This window comes from Thamnophis sirtalis, unplaced genomic scaffold (genome assembly GCF_051295495.1).
Source record: "Thamnophis sirtalis isolate CommonGarterSnake01/CBP01778 unplaced genomic scaffold, rThaSir2_p1.2 scaffold_14, whole genome shotgun sequence".
Lineage (NCBI taxonomy): Eukaryota > Metazoa > Chordata > Lepidosauria > Squamata > Natricidae > Thamnophis > Thamnophis sirtalis.
Window position 1 is genome coordinate 47,315,106 of NW_028261394.1, and position 7,500 is coordinate 47,322,605.

Sequence of the window (7,500 nt, forward strand, 5' to 3'; positions counted from 1 at the left end):
AGAATTCTGGGAGTTGAAGTCCACGAGTCTTAAAGTTGCCAAGTTTGAAGACTTCTGGTCTAAGTGGAGAGGCTGCAGAGGAAGGGATTGCAAGAGAGTCAGTTATGCTGGCTGGAGGATTCTGGGAGTTGAAGTCCACAAGTCTTAAAGTTGCAAAGTTTGAAGACCTCTGATCTAAGTGGAGAGGTTGCAGAGGAAGGGATTACAAGAGAGTAAGTTATGCTGGCTGGAGAATTCTGGGAGTTGAAGTCACAAGTCTTAAAGTTGCCAAGTTTGAAGACCTCTGATAGAAGTGGAGAGTTTGCAGAGGAAGGGATTGCAAGAGAGTAAATTATGCTGGCTGGAGAATTCTGGGAGGTGAAATCCACAAGTGTTAAAAGTTGCCAAGTTTGAAGATCTCTGCTGTAGGGTCTCCTGAAGAAGACCTCCAAGGTCCCACCCATCTCTGTTATTCTGTCATCTGCATTTAAGGGTGACTTGTGCTCCAGATCAAATCCTGAAGGTAGGGCAGAAGAACTGTCTCCAGACCAGACCCATCCACACCCTGGAGAACCCAACGGTGAAGAAAACAGTCCACCCTCCTCAGATCCCATGATGGGATGGCCAGGGGCAGGTGTTGAAGGTGGGGAAAGGCCCCTGTGGTTCATTCCACCCCCCCATGGCAACATCCTAAAACCTTCTCCCCACCCCCACCCCTTGTTTTGCACCAGCCTTCCTCCCGGTCGCCCAATTGCCGAAACTATTCGCGCAGCTCCGTCTTAAAAGCCCACTTCACATGCCTCATTGACAGGAAAAAGACGAAAGCCTCAGACACTCCAGATAATGCGACAATTTTGAAAAAGAAAGAAAGGGAAAGAACTCCTCGGGTTCCTTTTTTTTTTCAGGGGGGGGAGTGGGGGGGGTCTGGGCGCAGGAGAGGCAGGCGGGAAGGAAACGGTCTGGAGGCTTTTGTGCAGCTCCTCCAGACAAAGCTGGGCCCATTTACCAGCTGCTGCAAGGAAGAAAAAAGGGGGAAATCGAAGCTATTATCTCCCAGATCAAGAACCACCCCCTGGCTTAATAGCCCCTTGAGCAGCCAGAGAGAGAAGAGGCCTCTGCATACAGAAGATGGTGCACGCAGATCAACTTCTTCGGAGGAGGGGAGGAGGAGGGGGAGGAAGGGGGGGAGGAGAAGGAAGAGGAGGAGGAGGAAGAAGAGGAGAAGAAGGAAGAGGAAGAGGAGGGGGAGAAGGAAGGGGAGGAGGAGAAGGAAGAGGAGGAAGAGGGGGAAGGAGAGGGGGAAGAGGGTAGAGAGGAGGAAGAGGAGGAGGAAGAGGAGGGGAGGAAGAGGTGGAGGAAGAAGAGGAGGGGAAGGAGGAAGGGAAGGGGGAAGGAAGAGGCGGAGGAAGAAGAGGAGGGGAAGGAGGAAGAAGAGGAGAAGAAGAAAGAGGAAGAGGAGGGGGAGAAGGAAGGGGAGGAGGGGAAGGAAGAGGAGGAAGAGGGGGAAGAAGGGGAGGAGGAAGCAGAGGAGGAAGAGGAGGGGAGGAAGAGGCGGAGGAAGAAGAGGAGGGGGAGGAGGAAGAAGAGGAGAAGAAGAAAGAGGAAGAGGAGGGGGAGGAGGAAGGGGAGGGGGAGAAGGAAGAGGAGAAAGAGGGGGAAGAAGGGGAGGAGGAAGAGGATAGAGAGGAGGAAGCGGAGGAGGAAGAGGAGGGGAGGAAGAGGTGGAGGAAGAAGAGAAGGGGGAGGAGGAAGGGGAAGGAAGAGGAGGAGAGAGAAGAGGAGGAAGGGGAGGGGAAGGAGGAAAATGCCTCCATCTGAGTTTGAGGATGGCCCACTAGGACAGTATACAGGTAGTCCTCGAATTACAACCCAAATTGAACCAAACATTTGTGTCGTTAAGTGAGTCGTGCCCCGTTTACGACCTTTCTTGCCACAGTCCTTCAGCAAAATACTGCAGTTGATGTAATCCGGCTTCCCCTACTGAACCTTACTTGTCAGAAGGTCGCAAACGGGTGACCTTTAGGAGACTGCAACAACTGTCATAAATATGAACCAGTTGCCAAGCGTCGGAATGCAGATCAGGTGACCCTGGGGATGCTGCCATGGTCGTAAGTGTGGGAAAGGGTCCCTTTTTCCCATGCCGCTTTTCACTAAACAAACTGCTGAAAGATCTAGGACTCCTCGCATTGGCCCAACTATTCCCAGGAATGCCTCTTTCCATGCCTGCGGGTGGATTCAGGGAGGGCAGCTGCAGAATCCTGGATCCAGAAGAGGAATCCAGAAATGCGTCTCTGGTTCTCTGCTTCCTCTCCCCAACGGCCCTTTCTGGGTGGCCCTCCAAGATGCCAGCGCTTGGCCTGGGCGGCTCTGGAGCCCAGCCTGGAGTTCATAGGCAGACGAAGCCATTAGTTCTTGGAGACAGGAAGGGGGAGAAACACTTTCTGATTTCCCTTCTTTTTCTTTCCGTCTCCTTTCTTGTTGCTGTTACTGTGAAGATCCGATAGTTGGTTCCGTGGAAGGATGCCAGGGTCAATGTCTGCCCGGTGGCCCCTTGGAGCATTACGCCCCCTCTTTCAGAGAGCAGATACAATATTCTGGTCCAGGATATCTGTCCATCTAGTTCAATGCATCCTCTCTTCCTTTTCTTTCCTTTTCTTTCCTTACTTTTCCTTCTTTCCTTTCCTTTTACTTTACTTTCCTTTTACTTTACTCTCCTTCCTTCCTTTCCTTCTTTCCTTTCCTTACTTTTCCTTCTTTCCTTTCCTTTTACTTTCCTTTCTTTCCTTCTTTCCTTTCCTTCTTTCCTTCCCTTTCTTTTCCTTCTTTCCTTTCCTTCTTTCCTTTCCTTTTCCTTTGCTTCTTTCCTTTCCTTCTTTCCTTTCCTTTCTTTTCCTTCTTTCCTTTCCTTCTTTCCTTCCCTTTCTTTTCCTTCTTTCCTTTCCTTTTACTTTCCTTTCCTTTCCTTCCTTCCTTTCCTTCCTTTCCTTCTTTTCTTTCCTTTCTTTTTCCTTCTTTCCTTTCCTTCTTTCCTTTCCTTTTCCTTTCCTTCTTTCCTTTCCTTTCCTTCTTTCCTTTCCTTTCTTTTCCTTCTTTCCTTTCCTTTTACTTTCCTTTCTTTTCCTTCCTTCCTTTCCTTCCTTCCTTTCCTTCTTTCTTTCCTTTCTTTTCCTTTTACTTTCCTCCTTTCCTTTCCTTCTTCCCTTTCCTTTTCCCCCATCCCTTTCCTTCTCCCTTCCCCTCTCCCTTTCTTAGGGGGTATTTTGGACCAGGAAAAGGACCTAACCCAGACAGGTCACACAGCAGGAAGCGCCTTCCAGCTCCCGGCTCCTCTGAGGTCCCCTGTAGAGTCCGTGCTTTCCCAGCCCCTTCTAGACAAGGAAGGAAGCCCGTGAGAAGACAGGAGCCACCAAGGCCGACCGCAGAAACCCTCGCAAAGGGCTTCTCACGCCCAGCCAGCCTTTTCCTTGCAGCCCTCCTGACTCCCCCCCTTCCCCCCCCCCCGGAATAAAAACCCCAAGACCGGCAAGTGACGCAGGGCTGCCTGTCTGCGGGCGGAGAAGCTGAGCCAGGAGGCCAAGGGCTGATGGACCGGCCGCTGGGCTTGCCTGCCCTTGGCCAACCTCCCTGGGGGACACCCCCCCCCTTCCAGAGGCACCCAGGGTGTAAAGCAGCCTGGCACGGCCATGCCCAATTACGGCAAAGGGATGTGAGTGTGTGCATGCCCCTGTGAAGCTTCCAGGGCAACGGCTGCGCCCTGGGGATGGCCACTGCCAGTCCCAGCTTCAAAACCACCCCAGGAATAGGACCCCCTGCCCCAAGGAAAGGGCCCGGCCTGCTTCGGGACCCTCCAGCTGTGGCTCGGGGTGGGTTTCCAGTGGAGAAGACGGACACTTCCCAGGGTCCGAGATGGCGCAGTGGTTAGGGTGCATTACTGCAGGCCACTTCAGCTGACTGCTATCTGCAGTTCGGCGGTTCAAATCTCACCGGCTCAAGGTTGACTCAGCCTTCCATCCTTCCGAGGTGGGTGAAATGAGGACCCGGATTGTTGTTGGGCGCGATATGCTGACTCTGTAAACCGCTTAGAGAGGGCTGAAAGCCCTATGAAGCGGTATATAAGTCTAACTGCTATTGCTATTGCTATTTGCTGGAAGAGCAGCATCCAAGAAGAGTCCGTGAGGAGGGAAATCGCTTGTGCAGGGGGAGGGGGCAGCATCTCCACACACCCCCATCCCTGATGTGGCCATGCCTAGGCAGCCAACGTGTTCTAGATAGGACGGCAAGTTTTTTTTCCTGCAACAGGCTAGCCTTAACCTGGTTCAATGCAGTGAATGAACGAACGAATGAATGAACAAATCGATCGATGCAATGAACGCGTCGATAAAAGTGATAAATTGATTCACGGAATGAATAGGTAAATAAATATAGAAAACCTGCCTGCCTTCCTGATCAGCTGCTGGGCCAGATGTATATCAAGTAGATGGATGGATAGATGGATAGATATAGGAAGGTGGGAGAGAGAGAGAGAGAGAGAGAGAGAGAGAGAGAGAGAGAGAGAGAGAGAGAGAGAGAGAGGGAAAGAAAGAAAGAAAGAAAGAAAGAAAGAAAGAAAGAAAGAAAGAAAGAAAGAAAAAGAGAAAGAGAAAGAAAGAAAGAAGAAAGAAAGAAGAAAGAAGGAAAGAAAGAAAGAAAGAAGAAAGAAAGAAAGAAAGAAAGAAAGAAAGAAAGAAAGAAAGAAAGAAAGAAAGAAGAAAGAAGAAAGAAGAAAGAAAGAAAGAAAAAGAGGTAAAGAAAAGAAAGAAAGAGAAAAAAGAAAGAAGACTGCAACGGCTTGCAGTCATCTTTCTTCCTTTCTCTTTCTTTCTTTCTTTCTTCTTTCTTTCTTCTTTCTTTCTTCTTTCTTTCTTTCTTTCCTTCTTTCTTTCCTTCTTTCTTTCTTCTTTCTTTCTTCTTTCTTTCTTCTTTCTTTCTTCTTTCTTCTTTCTTTCTTTTTTCTTTCTTCTTTCTTTCTTCTTCCTTCCTTCCTTCCTTCCTTCCTTCCTTCCTTCCTTTCTTTCTTTCTTTCTTTCTTTCTTTCTTTCTTTCTTTCAGTACAATATATAACCCCCTGGTTGCTGCGTCTTAAGGCAGGCTTAATAAATCCCTCCTTAATAAACCCCCGTTCTGATTCCGATTTCCTGACTGCAAGGCTTCATTCGCACCCTGCCCTTCAGAAACGAACCTCTGAATTCAAGCAGCCTTGTCCCCATCTTTTCCCTGCATGAGGCAATGCATGCAGCATATGTGGGGTACTTCTCCCCCCCCCCCACAATTCTTTATATATCATGCCAGCCCCCCACCCACCCACCCCCAGGAGCAACAGCAGCGGAACCAGGAGAGGTGACAAGACATGGAGAAAGTCAGAGAAAAGTCCAGCTTCCCTCCCTCGTTGGTCAAGCAAGCCCCAGAGCGGAAGGCGTGAGAACCAGAAGGCAGGGACCTGGGAAGGCTTGAGCCACGAGCCTCGTCCCTCTTGGACAGCAAGCCGCCATGATAATTTCTCAGAAATGCCTCCTGTGTGGCTGGCTCCTGGCCAAGCGGCCCAGCCGACGCCAGAGCCCCCAATCTGGGGGTGCTTCATCGGGTCAAAGCAGGCACCCTCTCCCCAAGCAAGCAAATTGCCCCCATTCTGCTTGGGGGGATAAACTTTGGCCTTGCATCTTAATAAATTTGTCGCCGAATTTCATCGGCCTTGCAGATCCTGAGACATTTTGTCCGTTTAATTAAGCTGCAGCCGCAGTGATGGGGAGGCCCCGTTGAGTTCATGTCCAGCGTACCAAAACCAAGGCGATAAAAGGATAAAAGCCTATCGAAGTTTCTTTTCGTAAAGAGCAGCCCCCAAAAGACAGGGCGCTCTTGCCAACGGCCAGCTTAGCTTTGCCCCTCCCGACCTCCCTCAGCTTCCCAGGTGCCAGGAGAGTCAGAGAGATGGATGGCCAAACTAACAAGGGTAACTCTTCAAGGTGCTAAATTATTAACCCAGAGCTTTTTAAAAGGAAGGTGGATGCCAGCCCTGGCAGCTGCCCTTGGTAGGTAGAAGGGGGGGGGGAGAAATGGAGGGGAAAAGGAAGGAAGAAGAAGAGGGAGGGTGGATGGAAGAGAGGGAGGAAGATGGATGGATGGATGAATAGAGGTAGGAAGGGAGGGAGAGAAGAGAGAAAGAAGAAAGGAAGGAGAAGTGGAGAGAGAAAGAAAATTGAAGAGGGAGGGAGGGAGGATGGAAAAGAGGGAGGGAGGAAGATGGATGGATAGAGGCAGGGAGGGAGGGAAGAGGGAAAGAAAGAAGGAAGGAGGTGGAGGGAGAAAGGAAGAAAGGAAGGTAGAAGAAGAGGGAGGGAGAGAGGATGGAAGAGAGGGAGGAAGATGGATGGATGGTTGGATGGATGAATAGATGAATAGAGATCGGAAGGGAGGGAGAGAAGAGAGAAAGAAGAAAGGAAGGAAGGAGAAGTGGAGGGAGAAAGAAAATTGAAGAGGGAGGGAGGGAGGATGGATGGAAAAGAGGGAGGGAGGAAGATGGATGGATAGAGGCAGGGAGGGAAGAGGGAAGGAAAGAAGGAAGGAGGTGGAGGGGGAAAGGAAGAAAGGAAGGTAGAAGAAGAGGGAGGGAGAGAGGATGGAAGAGAGGGAGGAAGATGGATGGATGGTTGGATGGATGAATAGATGAATAGAGATAGGAAGGGAGGGAGAGAAGAGAGAAAGAAGGAAGGAAGGAAGGAGAAGTGGAGGGAGAAAGAAAATTGGAAGAGGGAGGGAGGATGGAAGAGAGGGAGGGAGGAAGATGGATGGATGGATAGAGGCAGGGAGGAACGGAAGAGGGAAGGAAAGAAGGAAGGAGAAGTGGAGGGAGAAAGGAAGAAAGGAAGGTAGAAGCAGAGGGAGGGTGGGAAGGAGGATGGAAGAGAGGGAGGAAGATAGATGGATGAATTGCAGGAGGGGGAAAAAGGAAGGATGTCTCTTTTCAGCATTCCCAAAGGATGCTTGAACCTCAGCCCAAAGACTGCATTGTCTCCAGACAGGTGAGAAAGCAGAGAGCAGAAGGCCAGAAACTCCCTGGGGACGAGCCACGTCCAACTTCTCCTCCTCCCAGGCGTTCCACAAAGGCGCCTGGCGGGCTCAGGTTGAAACCCAACCGTTGCTGATGCAACTTCGCCGGGCTCCTTGCAGCTGCAGCTGTGGCACCAGAAGCAGCAGCAGCCAGGAAATCAGGGGGAAGAGGGGAAGACTGGGCCAAGAGCCGCATGGGGCAAGGTGAACCAGCATCCAACACAGAGGAGCCTGCCCTCCTTCTCTACACCCCACGGAAGCCGAAGTTGGGGGCATCCAGAGCTGGAAGAAACATAGGACAGCCGAGCAGGCGGCCTTCCTCTTAAAAAAAAAAGAGATTAAAACATCCAGGGGGAATTTGCATCTAGCAGAAGGTGAGATGGATGGCCTATAAATTTAATAAATAAAATGAAGTGTATTTAAGATCACTGGTTGCAA

The 7,500-nt window shown here is 50.4% G+C and overlaps 1 protein-coding gene across 4 annotated transcripts in view; it reads right to left on the minus strand.

Annotated features, from left to right (window-relative positions):
• Positions 1–7,500, minus strand: part of GSE1 (Gse1 coiled-coil protein) — a 212,642-nt gene that overhangs the window by 57,429 nt on the left and 147,713 nt on the right. The gene's annotated exons all lie outside the window — the stretch shown is intronic.